Source organism: Sciurus carolinensis, unplaced genomic scaffold (assembly GCF_902686445.1).
Source record: "Sciurus carolinensis unplaced genomic scaffold, mSciCar1.2, whole genome shotgun sequence".
Lineage (NCBI taxonomy): Eukaryota > Metazoa > Chordata > Mammalia > Rodentia > Sciuridae > Sciurus > Sciurus carolinensis.
In genome coordinates, this window is record NW_025920218.1 from 527,043 (window position 1) to 544,362 (window position 17,320).

Sequence of the window (17,320 nt, forward strand, 5' to 3'; positions counted from 1 at the left end):
CTTAGAAAGGCTCTAAGCAACTTAGAAAGACTGTGTCTCTAAATAAAATATAAAATGGGCTGGGGATATGGCTCAGTGATTCAGTGTACCTGTGTTCAATCCCCAGTATCCAGCCACCCCCCCAAAAAAGATTACTTACACTATCAAATACAGTACAAATAGTTTAGGGAATAAAAATGAGCAAAAAAGTTTATTCATGTTCACTACAGATCCGATATTTTTCCCAAATGCTTTTGCTCTAGGTTGTTTGAATCTGCTGATATGGAATCTGTGCTATGGAACCTGCCGACATGGTGGCCCAACTGTATTTCTCTCCTTTCATTCTTAATACTCCAAGAGTTTGGTCAGACTGTTATTAGGAAGCTGCATGGGATAGTAAAAACAAACAAACAAAAATAAGTATCTATATAAAAAGTGCAAAGGTAGGGGACTGGGCATCCAAGAAGGTATTCTTTTGAATGTTAGGCCTGCAATTGTCTCAGCTTACAAGGACAAGGTGATGTTTGAGCCTACCTTGTAATAGGGATTCTGGAGGTAGAGTGACCAACCCATCTTAGTGTGGGTAAGTGTGGCAGCATTCCTGGGTTGAGCACAGAAGTTTCCTTGAACAGGCACCACCCTCAGGCCAGAGGAGGTAGTGATGGTTTGCCTACAAGTGCTGAGCAAGGATGGGATTCCAGAGCAGTGGATTAACCTGCATATTGCATCATCCCCAGTCTTTGAGGTTGGGGAGATCCTGGAGGAAGGATGAAGGCAAGTAAGTGATGCTGGAGAGGAAGGGACAGATTGTGAAGAGTTCAGAAGGACAGGCCAGCCTACACTTCCATGGGGTTGGGTGGGTGAGAGAATGATGGAATGGGAGTTGAAGGGCACAGATGTTTCAGCCTCTCCCTTGGACTGGTTTGGAGGCTACACAGGGCTAGCATGCTGCTGCTGTGGGGTAGTTAGGTTGTCTCCATGGTGCCACCTTTAATGAAGCAACAGCAAGCTTGGCATAGGTTGGGATGTGGGGGGAGTGATATTCCTTAGGATACTTTGGGGGCAGGAAACCAAATGACCATAAAATTAGTTGAAATAACCACTGGGGTCTAGGGTCTGTTGGCCTGCACCAGGAAAACCTGTGACCAGTTGTGTACCTTATTGGTTTTCCTGACAGGAACAGGCCTTGGTAAAGTGTTCTGCTTGAAACATGACTCAATCCCAGCTATGTTTTCCTTCCTGCCTGATTTGGCATGTCTCTTCATCCAGTCTGGATCTTTCCTGAGGAAGTATCAGAGACACCTCTTGCTCCATTCTATTTGCTAAATCCCTGGAAGACTCAATATGAAGGACACTTCTAATACCTGTCTTTCTCACATTTCTGTCTGCTAAATTATAAGGCAAATGAAATGATGGGGGATTGGGGCAGTTTGCATGGCTGGAGCTATGTCCAGGTTCCATCTGGAAGTACTGTCACTCTTACCAGACAATAGAGTCCATGTGGTATGTGGGCTTCATTGACTTTTCCCAAATCATATCCTTTGGTTTCTGTAAGCTCAGCTCTGCACCCTTGGACTCTGCCGTGGATATTGTCACCAGAACACAGAGGACTCAGCAGTGTCATTTGAGCAAGAGAAGGAATGTGATATCTCTGTAGGACAAGATGTGAAATACATTGGCCCCCAGTATTCAACAAGCCAGGCTCTGCTGTAGAAACAGTCACACTAAGGCTTGAGACAACATGGGGCATTGTGGTTCCATCCACCCAGCCCTTCACTCAGCCTCTCTTCTGAACATCAGCACAGCTTCCGCATGAGCTCTACAGACAACAGTGTAAGTTCTTAGAGTGCACAGCAGTCTCCCCTCTATAGCAAGTTCACAAAAACTAGTGACTGGCACAGTATCTAGAATTCTGCTTTTCTCCCAACTTTTCTGTCCTATTGTACTGACCTTCTTCCAAGTTCCAGAACCACTTCCTGTTTTTGCAATGAGGAATATTTTGACTTTGATCAGAGGATTAATAATGACTGTTAGGTAGTTCTCAGGAAAGAATATCTGGGCCCCAGGATCAGCCTGGGCAAGGAAATTGAAGACACTGGAAAAAATCTCCTCTACCCAAACTCTCTTATGGCCAGGATTGTCTCCATAGGCCTTGATCTGCCTCTAATTATAATAAAGTGACATTTTTCTGTGTATGGTACTTCTTCACTAGAAAAGCTAGAACATCTGGGGTCCTGTCAAAATTGGAAATGTGTTTGTTGAAATGAGTATATCAAAGGGGACATTGATGAGTGTATGAACTTTGTTTTGTGAGGCTGTAGTTTGTGCAAGGTGCTGAGCTGGGTCTCCGATGGTTGATTTTGTGTCCTCTCAAAGAATTTTGATCATCTAGAGATACTGGGAGATGTCACTAAGAGGGTGCAGTGGAAAAGACTACCTTGAATGTAGGTTGGTAGGTAGAATAGGCACATGTGAGGACAAAGGTCTTCTTAGGGGTATGCTCTGCTCCTGAACTTGGCAGATACCTACATCTTTATACCTGGCCATGGGATGCTGTCCATGAGGTAGGGGAATTCATCACTCTTTCATTAGACAAAATCCTTTCTTAGGAAATAAAATCCTATTGGTCTTGGTTCTCAGGTAAACAGAATATGTATTTGTTATATGAACTGATGAATCTAAGCCTTCACCAGAAGAAAACTGCTCTAAATACTGACTTTGTCCTCAATGAACTTAACTCTTGGAAATAGGTGTGAACCAGTGATTATTCAGAAGTACCATCATATCCTAGTGAGGGTCATCCTAGAGCTGGCTCTCAGCCTGAGAGAGCAGAAGGTTAAATATCTATGAATTTTGTGAGCCAGTGGTGAGCCCTTGCTACCTCCAGACCAGCCAGGAAGGAAGTAGTACACCAAGAAAATTCTCATACTCTGCTCTTCAGGGTTATCTTATTTCATGTGCCAATTTACCAACATGTCACTGGTTTGACCACTGCATTTCTCAAGGCCTCAGTTTTCCTATCTGCTTATCTAGATTATGACACTAGTTTCCCAGGCAGATTGGGAGGACTAAGTGAGAAAATTCATGGCAAGTGTGTGATAAGTGAGCAGCACATGGGAAGTTCTCAATAAAAGGGACAACTCTTGGTTTGCGATTATAAAGGGAAATGCCCTTTCCCATGTTCTAAAGAAGTTTAATTTAGAGGCCAATGATTTTCAATCCATTCTTTCCAGAAGGAAAAGTACCATTATTGTAGTGAATTCCTGTCATCTCCTAGAAGTTATCAAGCTCAAAATGTATTCCCATATCTCAGAAAACCACAGGGATAATTCCCATGACTGAGACTGGCATCCTGATGATTTCCACCAGAAGGACTGAAAGATCCAATGAGTCACAGCCACTTTGAAGACCTAGGAATCTCAGTCACGGTCAACATGAAAAACCTGTAATGTGCCCTTTTATACAACGTTGGCCTGGTCTCCACTCAGTTGATGCCCTCCTCAGACATGGTGTATGCGTGTGTGCCCACCACTCTCTACTCTTTAATCTCTGTGCAACTTTTGCTGGTACAAAACTACCACAATTCTCTGTGGTACTGCTAGTTGACCAATATTATGAACAAATTTTAAGATTCTTTTTTTTTTTTTTTGTGGTGCTGGGGATTGAACCCAGGGTCTTGTGCTTGCGAGGTGAGCACTCTACCAACTGAGCTATCTCCCCAGCCCAAATTTTAAGATTCTTAGGGGGGATAGTTGTTTTGTTATTGAAGTCATGTGTCCTAGACTGTTCTTATATATCAGGAAGACTTCTATTAATTTTAATGCTAAAATTTACATTTTATTCCTCATCACTGTTGGCAACAATCAATATGTGGAAGCAACCTAAGTGTCCATCAATCTTTAAGTGCATGTAGAAAATGTAGTACATGTATGCGATGGAATACTATATAACCTTAGAAAGGAATTCTGTCACTTGCAACTAAAGAACATTATATTAAGTGAAGTAAACCAGGAATAGAAAGGCAAATATTATATGATCTCACTTATATGTGGATTCTAAAACAATTGAACTCATAGAAGTCGAAAACAGGAAGGTGGTTACCAGATGCCGGAGGGGAGGTAGAAAGAATAGCAAAGAAGAGATGTTGATCAAAGGGTGAAAAGTTTCATTGAATTGGAGAAATAACTTTAGTGATGTGTTTTACTGCATGTTGACCACAGGTAATAATAATGTCTTGTGCATTTCAGAATTGCTAAAATAGATTTAAAAATTTTTTAACCTCTCAGTCCAAAAAGACAAATTAGTGAGGTGACAGAAATTTTCATTAGCTTGATTTAATCTTCTATAACATACATGTAGATCAAAATGTTATACTGTACTCCATAACTACACATAATTATTATTTATCAATTAAAACTAAAATAAAAATTGAACTTTATTCTAATTATAAAAGCCATAGTTTTCTATAGAAATTTAGGAAATAGGTCTCCATTTTAAATTATATTTGTGCTTCAAGTTTGTTTAAATATTGCCATTTAGGTCTATTTTGGTGATGGGATAAGTAGGAAAGAGATATAGACCAGATACCCCCTGTTCAGGAGCCTTTCTGGGAGCAGGCAGGAATGATCTAGAAATTTTCAGGGTACTTATTTTGAGGATAGGGCTGTGTGTTGAATTATTCCTAGAGCTGATTGATGGAAAAAGAGGTGTCATGCAATTTAAACCACTTTTTTTTCATCAGTGAATTCTTCCTGTGGGACTCAGCCTTTGCTCCACAGACACCTCACTTCCAAGTGGCAATGAAAACATGACAATTCTTTGCATAAATCTAAACATCAGAATTGCTTTCTATGCATATTATGTGCACCTAGATACTTATTTTTTTAATTTAATTTTATTTTTATAGACTGAATTTTGATTCATTGCACACAAATGGGGTACAACTTTTCATTTCTATAGTTGTACATGATGTAGATTCATACCATTTGTGTAATCACAAATGTACATAGGGTAATGATGTTTGTCACATTCCACTATCTTTCCTTCTCCTGCCCACTTCTCTCCCTTCATTTCCCTCTACATAATCCAGATTTCCTCCATTCTTCTCTTACCTCCTGCCCCCTCCAATTATGTATCATCATCCATGTATCAGAGAAAACATTTGGCCTTTGGTTTTGGGGGATTGACTTATTTCACTTAGCATGATAATCTCCAACTCATCCATTTACCTGCAAATGCCATAATTATATTCTTCTTTCTAACTGAATAATATTCCATTGTGTATATATACCACAGTTTCTCTATCCAGTCATCAACTGAAAGGGATCTACATTGGTTTCACATTGTAGCTATTGTGAATTGAGCTGCTATAAACATTGATGTGACTGTGTTACTGTACTATGTGATTTTAAGTTTTTTGGGTATAAATCAGTAGTGGAATAACTGGCTCAAATGGTGGGTCCATTCCAAGTTTTCTTAGGAATCTCCATACTGCTTTCCAGAGTGGTTGCACCAAATTGCAACTCCACCAGCAACGTATGAGTGTGCCTTTTTCCCCACGTCCATGCCAACACCTACTGTTGCTTGTATTCTTGATAATAGTCAATCTAATTGGAGTGAGATGAAATATTAGGTTGGTTTTGATTTGCATTTCTTTGATTATTAGAGATGCTATAAACTTTTTCATATATTGGTTGATCACTTATATATCTTCTGTGAAGTGTTTTCCCAGTTCCTTAGCCCATTTATTGATTGGGTGATTTGTATTTTTTGGTGTAGTTTCTTGGGTTCTTTATAGATTCTGGAGATTAGTGCTCTCTCTGAAGTATGTGTGGCAAAGATTTTCTCCCACTCTTTAGGATCTCTCTTCATATTGCTGATAGTTTTTTTTGCTGAGAAAAAGCTTTTTAGTTTGAATGTATCCCAATTATTGATTCATGCTTTTATTTCTTGTGCTTTGGGAGTCATGTTAAGGAAGTCTGATCCTAAGCCGACATGATAAAGATTTGGTCCTAATTTTTCTTCTATAAGGTGCAGGGTCTCTGGTATGACTCCAATGTCCTTGATCCATTTTGAGTTGAGTTTTGTGCAGGGTGAGAGATGAGGGTTTAGTTTCATTGTTGCGCATGTGGATTTCCAGTTTTCCCAGTCCCATTGGTTGAACAGGCTATCTTTTCTCCATTGTATGTTCTTGGCACCTTTGTCTAGTATGAGAAAACTGTATTTATGTGGCTTTGTCTCTGTGTTTTCTGTACCATCAGTCTTCCTGTCTATTTTAGCGCCAATACCATGCCGATTTTGCTACTATTTTTCTGTAGTATAGTTGAAGGTCTGGTACTGTGATACCTCTTGCATCACTCTACCTACTAAAGATTGCTGTGGCTATTTTGGGTTTCTTATTCTTCCAAATGAATATCATGATTGCTTTCTCTATTTCTAAGAGAAATATCATTGGGATTTTAATTAGAATTGCATTGAATCTGTATAGCACCTTTGGTAGTATGACCATTTTGACATTATTAATTCTGCCTACCCAAGAACATGGGAGATCTTTCCATCTTCTAAGGTTTTCTTTCATTTCTTTCTTTAGTTTTCTGTAGTTCTCATTGTAGAGGTCTTTCACCTCTTTTGTTAAATTGATTCTGAAGAATTTATTTTTTTGAGGCTGTTTTTAATGGAGTAGTTTTCCTAATTACTCTTTCAGAGGATTCATCACTTATGAATAGTAATGCATTAGATTTATTCTTGTTGATTTTATATCCTGCTACTTTGTGTAATTTAGTTATTAATTCTAGAAGTTTTCTGGTGTAGGTTTTGGAAAATTTAAATATAGAATCATGTTGTTGGTAAGTAGTGACACCTTGAGTTCCTCTTTTCCTGTTTGTACTCCTTTAATTTCTTTAGTCTGTCTAATTGCTCTGGCTAGTGTTTTAAAGATGATCTTGAATAGAAGTGGTGAAAGAGGGCATTCCTGCCATGTTCCAGTTTTTAGCGGAATGCTTTCAGTTTTTCTCCATTTAGAATGATGTTGGCTGTGGGCTTTGCATAGCCTTTAAAATGTTGAGGTATGTTCCTACTATCTCTGATTTTTCTCATGTTTTGAGCATGAAGGGGTGCTACATTTTATCAAATGCTTTTTCTGCATCTATTGAAATAATCATATTATTCTTAATATTAACTATATTGAGGTGGTGAATTGCATTTATTGATTTCCAGATGACAATCCAGTCTTTCATCCCTCGGATGAAAGCCACTGGATCATGGTGTACTATCTTTTTAATATGTTTTTGTAGGCAATTTGTCAGAATTTTGTCAAGGATTTTTGAGTCTATTTTCATTGGAGTTATAGGTCTGAAGTTTCTTTCCTGATGCATCTTTGTCTGGATTTCGTACCAGGGTGATACTAAACTCATTAAAAAATTTTGGAAGGTTTCTGTCCTTTTCTATTTTATGAAATACTTTGAGGAGTATTGGTATTAGTTCTTCTTTGAAAGTCTTGTAGAACTCAACTGAGAATCCATCTGATCCTGGGCTTTTATTTGTTGGTAGGTTTTTGATGGCTACTTCTATTTCACTCCTTGAAATTGATGTTTTTAAATTGTATATGTCCTCCTGATTCAGTTTTTGAGGATCATATGTAGCTAGAAATTTGTTGACATCTTCGAGACATTCTATTTTGTTGGAGTACAGATTTTCAAAATAGCTTCTAATTATGTTATATATTTCAAGGGTGTTTGTCATGATGTTTCCTTTTTCATCATGAATTTTAGTAATGTGAGTTTTTTCTCTCCTCTTCATTAGTGTGGCTAAAGTTTTATCAATTTTGTTTACTTTTTCAAAGAACCAACTTTTTATTTTGTCAATTTTTAAAATTCTTTTGTTTCAATTTCACTGATTTCAGCTCTGATTTTAATTATTTCCTGTCTTCTGCTACTTTTGGTTTTATCTGTTATTCTTTTACTAGGACTTTGAAATGTAATGTTAGGTCATTTATTTGTTGACTTCTTATTCTTTTACTGAATGCACTCCATACAATGCATTTTTGTCTTAGTACTGCTTTCATAGTGTCCCAGAGATTTTGATATGTTGTATCATTGTTCTTGTTTACCACTAAGAATTTTTTAGTCTCCTCCCTGGTGTCCTCTGTTATCCGTGCATAATTCAATAATGAATTGTTTAGTCCCCAGGTGTTAGAGTAGTTTCTATTTTTTATTTTATCATTGATTTCTGACTTCATTCCATTATGATCTGATATAATACAAGGTAGTATTATAATACAAGTTAGTAATTTACTAAATGCTGCTTTGTAAATTATATTCCTTGTCATTTTGGCTTATTTTTTATTTTTAACTTGACTTGGTTTCTCTTTGATTGGCTTTTCCTTAAGGGTAATTCCTCCCTTTGCTGACTTGCATTGTTGTTTTTCACTTGCATAACATATGGTGTGTTTTAGAGAAGGATGCATGTGCTGCTGAGAAGAAAGTGTATTTACTTGTTGATGGATGGAATATTCTATATGTATCTGTGAAGTCTAAATTATTCATTGTGTTATTGAGTTCTATGGTTTATATTTTCAGGTTTCATTTGGAAGATCTATCCAGTGGTGAGAGAGGTGTGTTAAAGTCACCCAGTATTATTGAGTTGTGGTCTATGTGGTTCCTGGAATTGAGAATGATTTGTTTGATATACATGGATGTGCTGTTCTTTGGGGCATAAATATTTATGATTGTTATGTCTTGCTGATTTATGCTTCCCTTAAGCAATATGAAATGTCCTTCTTTATCCCTTCTGACTAACGTTGGCTTTAAGTCCACTTTATTTGATATAAGGATGGAAATCCCCACTTTTCCTGAATCCCTGTGTGTGGTATGTTTTTTCCCATCCTTTCACTTTTTAGTCTGTGGGTCTTTTTCTATGAGATAAGTCTCTAGAAGGCAGCATATTTTTAGGTCTTGTTTTTTAATCCAATCTGTCAGTCTAAGCCTTTTGATTGATGAGTTTAAACCATTAACATTCAGGGTTATTGTTGAGATATGATTTGTATTTCTGGTCATTTTGGCTTATTTTTGGTTTTTTACTTATTGTTGAGATATGATTTATATTCCTTGTCATTTTGGCTTATTTTTGATTTTTAACTTGACTTGGTTTCTCTTTGATTGGCTTTTCCTTAAGGGTAATTCCTCCCTTTGCTGACTTGCATTGTTGTTTTTCACTTGCTCCTCATAGAATATTTTGCTGAGAATGTTCTGTGGTGCAGGCTTTCTATTTGTAAATTCTTTTAAATTTTGTTTATAATGGAAATATTTTATTTCATCATCAAATTTGAAGGTAAGTTTTGCTGTTAAGATTCTATTAAGATTTTTCTTTGGCATTCATGTTCTTTCAGAGCTTGAAATATGTTGTTCCAGGCCTTTCTAACTTTTATGGTCTGGTCTGAGAAATCTGCTCATATCTGTATTGGTTTCCCCCATATGTAATATGATGCTTTTCCCTTGCTTCCTTTAAAATTCTATCTTTACTTTGTGTTAGGCATTTTCATTATAATGTGCCTTGGTGTGACTCTGTTGTAATTCTATACATTTGGTGTTCTATAAGCTTCTTGTATTTGATTTTGCATTTAATTCTTCATGTTTGGGAAATTTTGATATTATTTCATTGAATAAGCAGCTGGGTGACTGGTGGTCAAAGGCCTGGGTGAACTAGTTAATTGTGAAGCACTTTCAGCAGCTTATAGAGAATAGCCCTTTGCTGCTGCAGTCGGATATAGCACGGCCAATTTACAAAGTGGGTAAGGTCCCTTTGGGGCTAAATGTCCTGTCCAATGCAGATGTTCTATGCCGTGTGTGTGTGTATGTGTGTGTGTGCATGACTAACATTTACTATTTATTCATTAATAAAAAGTGCACAGTACTAGCTCTTTATCCCAGTCCCAGTACTCAGTAGAAGATTAACAATGAATCCTGGATGGCACATACATAATTTGTTTGGCATGATTTAAACATTTAAAAACAACAATTTATATTTAGCACATCACATGACTATTTGATTTTAACAAAGTAATCATCAGACATGATAACAAATACATATAATTTTTCATTGAGAAATATTATAAGACTAACTCTAAGATTACAATAACAAAGTTTAACCCATTAATTGTAAACTATCTTAATTTTTTCTTCTTCAAGTTGCTGTTCCCTGTCTTAAACTGAACTGGTCAAATTTGAGCTCATTTCCATTTGGAGTGACAGACTTTCATTCAGAGCAATAGATTTTCAATGTTTCTTTGAAATTTTAAAATGTTGATAATTCCATATACAGTGTCATATCACATAACACAGAGGTACTAATAGTAACCATGGAGTACAGTTACTCCATGGTTATATAATAGAAAGTCTCTGCAAGCTGTAAAATATGACTCACTGACCATGTGGTCAATGCTTAGATAGATATATGATAAAAATCTTTTACTATAAACATTTCCAGTGTTAACCTTTTCTGCATGAAAATCAAAGTCAAAATGATCATTATTTTAAGAACATTAAATGACTCTAAAACACAATACAACTCTTTTTTTCTTTTGATGGTGCCGAGGATTAAACCCAGGGCCTTGTACATGCTTGGCAAGCATTCTACCACTGAGTTACTTCCCCAACCCTCAAAATAAACCTTAATAGCTTTTGCAGATTGTTTAAGAGTCCAAAGTAATAAAAATGTAAGCTTCATCTTTTTTATGTGGATTATTATAAAAGGATTATAGCCATAATTCAAGTGACTATTTACAAGGTAAGTAATGATTTGAAAATGTGCTTAATTTAAAGGTCACATGTTGAAGATTTAAGAATGAAATATAATAATATAAATCACTAGTTAGGTTAACAAGAATGCTTTATGCAGTACACTCACTTTTCAGGAGTGCAGGAAATTTTAAAAGCAAAACCCTGTTATGGCGAGGTCATAATAAATCACTGAGTTGATCTTAAGGAGATGAAACTGTCTTTATTCAGCAACTGGTGGCCTGGATTCACCAGCTGGTGGAGCAGAGTAGCAGGCTGCAAGTCTGCACCTTTTGACCCCCTCCAAGTTTTAGAGTACACCTTTAATACCATAACTAAAGCATGTCAGAACATTAGTCATAAGTGGCTGTTGCTATGACAATGAGAAAATGGTTACTAACATTTCAACTAATGTTAGGCTATACTGCCCAAGAAAGTGGAACCCCAGAGGGATAACATTATTACATTGTATAAGAATTGCCATTTTGTGTTGTCAAACATGCTAGGCAACTGTTGATGGGTACAGAGGTGGAGTTTTTCTCATGGGAGAAGCATTTCCTACATGACATGGAGTCTTAGGGTAAAATGGAATCTGTTTGGTCATTGTTCATATAGCTGGTCCATAACAAACCCAGGGCTAAATATTTCACTAAGAATTTCTATTACTAACTTAACATAAAATTTATATAGAAAATATTACTGTATTTAGATACATTGTCAATTGAGTATATGTGGCAAAAATGAAAAATGAGAATTACGAATTCAAATTTTTCAGGTCTGTAATATTAGACATTTTTGCCCATATTTTGGCCACTTCTTCAACAGAAGCCAATTCTCAATTGTGAGCCACAGACTCAGTGGATCCTGCATCTCTCCCAGGATTGGTTTCTTGCAAGTTAGGGAAGAGACCTTAGGATATATGGGTGAGCCTTCAATGTTCAAGGAGTATGCAACAGGCAGTTAGCTCATATTTGCCATTCCAGACCTTTCTGCTTTAAATACTTTACTAGCTGTGAATAGAACTGGGAAGGTTTCCAGTGGGCCACTGCAAGACAAAACAAATCTTTACGCTGTTGTGTTCATTTATCCAAGATTTAACTTACCTGTGTTAACACAAGTAATTAAGAGTAGGTTATATTATTTCAAGAAATTGAGCAAAAAATCAAGAAGCAAAAGGAGGAATGCAAGCAGTCAATATTGGATTATATAATGAGATGATGACTTCACAATGTTTATGACCTATAATGTCATCCTAATAAAGGGGGGAAACACCCTGTGAGTGTCACACAATATAGTAACAGACTATTAAATAGTACAATAATATAGAGATGCTTATTTAGTTGACACAAATATTTTCTCAGATCTGTACAGTGAAAAGCTATTCTGACCTAGGTTTAAAAATCCTTACACTGATAACAAGATATCTTTTAGTCCCATAAATCATATGTAATCATTTGTTAAGGAAAAATATTCCATAACCACGTGGGTTGTGCAGACACTATTTAATGCCATATGTATTTTCTTTTTTGCCAAACTAGGCAAAAACAAAGTAAACCTTTGCTTTTTTATGCATTTCACAGTTCACTTATATCGATATTCCTTTTCACCCCAATTCATCCCATTACCAAACAGGAATGAGATAAAGGGTAAGAAAAGGATTCTTGTTTCTTATTTTCCCCTTTACCCTTGGAATAAACCAAGACTTCATTAAATATTTTTTGAAGTTGGAAGTATAAAAAGTCTCAAAATTTTCTTCAAATAAAATGAAGTAAATAAGTAAATAGGCATTCAAATGTCAGTAATCTACTAATCCCCAATATAGATGTAAGTTAGTTTCACTTTAACAGGGAAATGTTGGAGAGGCTTCCTGAGATGCAATCATTTACAAAATAAATTATACCTTAAGTTATTCCTGGATAGATTATTCCTGGCAAAAATGAAAAGACTGAATGTTTCCCTTTCGTTCATGATAGGGTAGAGGGATGACAAATGTCATATATTGGACTGTAAATCATCTACCATATTGATTAGTCATGTTTATTTAAAGTATTCTCAGCTGGGGAGATAGCTCAGTGGTAGAGCATTTGCCTAGCAAGCACTAGGCCCTGGGTTAAATGCCCAGCACTACAAAAAGCAAAACATTCTTAGCATTAGACATTTTTAATGGAAGTAAAAAAAATTATTAAAATAACACATTCACTTCTTGTATTCTAGCCACATAAGTTGGCTGCAATAAATGACACAGATTTCAGCTCTAATTTGTAAAATATTCCAAGAATTGCTGACGTCCCAAGAACTAGAGAAAGCTGCCACCATCTAATAAACTACCAAAGTAAATGTAAACACAGTGTGGTTCTCATCTTCTTTCATATAATCCCAGATAACCCCAAAAAAACTTTTTAAATATCTTATGAAGACAAAAACCTTAAAAACCTATCAAAACCATTTATAATATTTAAATGCAGAAAACTCAAATTTCTTTCAATGAGGTCACAAATCACCCAAAAATTGTGGTCATACAAACAGAATGAGTGGAATGTATAAAGTTTAGGTAAACCAAAGAAGTCCCACTTAACTTTTTAAATATAATCATTTACTCAAATATACTGTAAATGGGAATGGTGATAACACAGGAAGCAAAAATAAGTTTGTAAGTAAAATTTCTAGAACTTCATGAAAACAGTACCATCCCATATTGCAGATGCAAAATGAGAAACATTTCTAATGGAGTTAAGAGTTCTCTTGGTTTTGCAAGGTGTTAACTATTTCCAGTTCCTATGTCACAGAGTTAGTCCACAAGAGGAGCTTGTTGATCCTGTCCATTATGGGGACTGGTTGGCTTTCCAAATAAATTGGATCCTTTTTGGTCTAGATATCTCAAGAACAAGATAACTGCAATAACCTTTCAGTTCTTCAAGATCATAGTAATGCTGATGCCACTGTCACCAGAATCATGGTACACATTGACCAGTCTTCTCCTTGCATGTTCATGACAGCAAACACACTCACTAAGATCAAATCCACCTTCTGCCGGGATTCCCCAGTTTGAGATACTTGATTGTTTAAATCCACCCAGACAACAACCCACAGGACAGGAGGGTGGGGGCCAGCCCCAGACTCTGCAGAAGGACCACCTTGGGCTTTTGGAATGATGTGGCAATTCGGGACTCAGCTGATGCCAGTGCTCCTGGCCACCTGTGTCCTCCTCATCCTCTCTTTGGGTTTGTTAGACCACATCAGTCTTTGTCACCAGACCCAGACCTGCTGGTTCCTGTGGAGCTTGGTGCAACATGTTGCAGCCCCTTGAGACCCTGCAGGCCTCGGCTGCCCAGTGTGGGTGCCCCCCTCCTGGTGGGTGGCTTCAGGCCTCTTCACCACATTCGGTGCTGGACCACACATGGCATTGTCCTTTTGCGCTATCCTGGGGGGCTGGAGGAGAGAGAAAAGAGAACGAATGGTGGGTAATAAGTAAGCGGCCTCGAGGAACACTTTTTTTTTTTTTAAACTGGGACATTACATAATATATAATACTATAATACTGGGATTCCTCCTTAACTATGTGTATATGTGCATGACAGAACAACACAAAAATTGGGCAATTTTGTTGCCTGGTTCCTTCTCTTGAACTCCCTGTCCTCCCCCTGGTGCCCAGAGTAAACATAGGACACTTTATTTTCTGATTCTGGCTTATTTTACTCAACATATGCTCTCACATTCCATCCATTTTCCTGTAAATGCTGCAATTTCATTCTTGATGGCTGAATAAAATTCCATTCTGTATATATACATGCCCAGTGAGAGCTTTTCTGCACAGAGCCAACCCCAAGGCCTAAACTCAGCGGCGGCCCTGGCCCGCAGGTGGCTTCTGGGACCAAGGCAGGATAGTGAGAGGCTTTCCCCAAGCAGTCCAGCTCCCTCCAGGGGCAGCAGATCCTGTCTACAGTCAGCTTCTAGGAGCAGGCCGGCCCAGTCAGAGGATTTCCATGCAGAACCAGCCCCCAGACCTGGACCCAGTAGTGGGATAGGGGCAGCTTTCTTCGGAAGCACTGCATTATCAAGTTCCTCCAAGACTTCAGGCTACTGAAGGCTGGGAGGTGATATACTGGAAATCTACAGGGACACTATAAGCCAATAGAGGAAATCTGCAATATCTCAGAGTCCCACTGATATCTGACCAATATGAGAAAACAAGGGAAGAAAATGTCCCAAACAAACCTAGATACTATATCAATAAAACCCAATGAGAGTACAGCTGAAGAAATGTCAGAAAGGGAGTTCAGAATGTACATAATTAAAACAATCAGAGAAGCAAACGAGGAGATGAAAGAGCAAATGCAGGCATTAAATGATTGCACCAATCAACAGTTAAAAGAGCAAATATGGGAAGCAAAAGATCATTTAAATAAAGAGTTAGAGATACTGAGAAAAAAACAAACAGACATGACCCTTGATCTTTCATTTTACATGTGATTAAAGTGCCTGTGTCCATATTTAACTCTTTGACCTGGAGATTGTCTTCCTTTTTCAGTCGGCATTTCTTTTTTTCCTTTTCTTCTTAACAATGTTATCATTAATTTTATTGTAGTTACATATATTTCAATATTAAACAAATAGCAGCTTCTCTGGCTAGAATAGACTTGTTTTCCACTATTTTGGCAAGTGTTCTTGGAACTGCTTCTGGTAGATTTTTAAGAAACTGAAATGATTGCAAAACAAAATTCTCCCACTTGTGACTCTTGTTACACATTTTTCTTTACTTTTCTTAGAATATGGATGTTCCTCAATAATTCTGATGCTTGTTCTTTTGTCAAATTCCACAAAATCCAATCACTTTGAATCTCCAGTAGATTTATAATGTGGGATACTTTATAAACTATACTGCCACATTTCCCAAGTACTCTATCAATCCAACTGTGATTCATATTTTGGGAAGTAAATCCTGTGATAAATTATGAATGTAAAGCTTTAATGTCTATAGTCTAATCTTTTCAAAATTTCTACACCTTACTCGCAGTGTCAATAATTTTTAACTTTAATATTAAAAAGTAAAATCAATAGATCTCTGGACAGGCTAACAAACCTAAAAATATAACTCAAGAATAACCAAAATTAAGGAAGCTGCATCAACAGTAACTTCTATGGACATCAACTAGATAATAAAGGAACACTTTCAACAACTCTTTGCCCACAAATTCAACAAACTATATGAAGTGGACTAGTTTCTTGAAAGACAAATCTGCCAAAATTCACACAAAAGAATTGACAAACTGAACAGAATTAGATCTACCATTGAAATTGAATCAATATTTAATAACCTTTCAAAACAGAAATCACCAGACCCAGATGATTTCCTGGTTAATCCTAAAAAACATTTTAAGGAATAAATTCTCTACAATCTCTTTCTGAAGATAGAAGCAGAGGGACAACCTTCTAAGTCATTCTATTTCATGTGTATTACTATATTAACAAAATTAGAAAAAACAGTATTAGAAAAGAAAATTACAGACTTTATCATTCATAAAGAGATGCAAAAGAATTAACAAAATATAAACAAATAGTATTCAACAATAAGTATAAAGAATTACATAGTAAAACCAACTGGGATTTATCTCTGTGTCAACACTCATAAATCAATTAACATAATCTCTCATATTAAAAGACTAAAGATGAAAAAGTACATAGATTAGGAAGGGAGAAATAAATCTGCCTTTGCCTGTGACAGCATTGTCTACACAGAAAATCAAACAAAATGAAATTAAACCCCTATTACTCATCCTGCACAAAAATCTACAAAAAGTGGGTCAAAGACTTAGGCACTAGAACTGAGACCCTACAGAAAGAAAGAGTAGGCCCAAATCTTCACCATGTTGGCTTAGGGAATGACTTTCTTAACAAGACTCCCAAAGTGCAAGAAATAAAATCAAGAATCAATAAATGGGATGGATTCAAACTAAAAAGCTTCTTCACAGCAAAGGAAACAAAAACATGAAGAGGGAGCCTACAGAATGGGAGAAAATCTTTACCACATGCACCCAGATAGAGTATTAATCTCCAGGATATATAAAGAACTCAAAAACTAAACACCAAAAAAAAAATAACCCAATCAATAAATGGGCTAAGGAATTGAACAGACACTTCACAGAAGAAGAAATACAATCAATTAATAAATATATGAAAAAAATGTTCAACATCTTTAGCAATTAGAGAAATGCAAATCAAAACTACTCTAAGAGTTCATTTCACCTCAATCAGAATGGCAATTATCAAGAATACAAGCAACAATAAATGCTAGCAAGGATATGGGGAAAAAGGTACACTCATACATTGCTGGTGGTAATTCAAATAGGTGCAACCATTATAGAAAGTGGTATGGTGATTCCTCAGAAAATTTGGGATGACACTACCATTTGCCTCAGTCACCCCACTTCTAGGTTTACACACAAAGGACCTAAAACAAGCATGTTACAGTGACACAGCCACATCAATATTTATGGCAGCTCAACTCACAATAGCTAAACTATGGAACTAACCTAGGTGCCCTTCAACAGATGTATGGATAAAGAAAAAAT

The 17,320-nt window shown here is 36.7% G+C and overlaps 1 pseudogene; it reads right to left on the reverse strand.

Moving 5' to 3' along the window:
- Nucleotides 1-13,539: 13,539 nt before the first annotated feature.
- Nucleotides 13,540-14,043, reverse strand: LOC124975168 (small integral membrane protein 14-like; annotated as a pseudogene).
- Between the last annotated feature and the right edge of the window lie 3,277 nt (nt 14,044-17,320).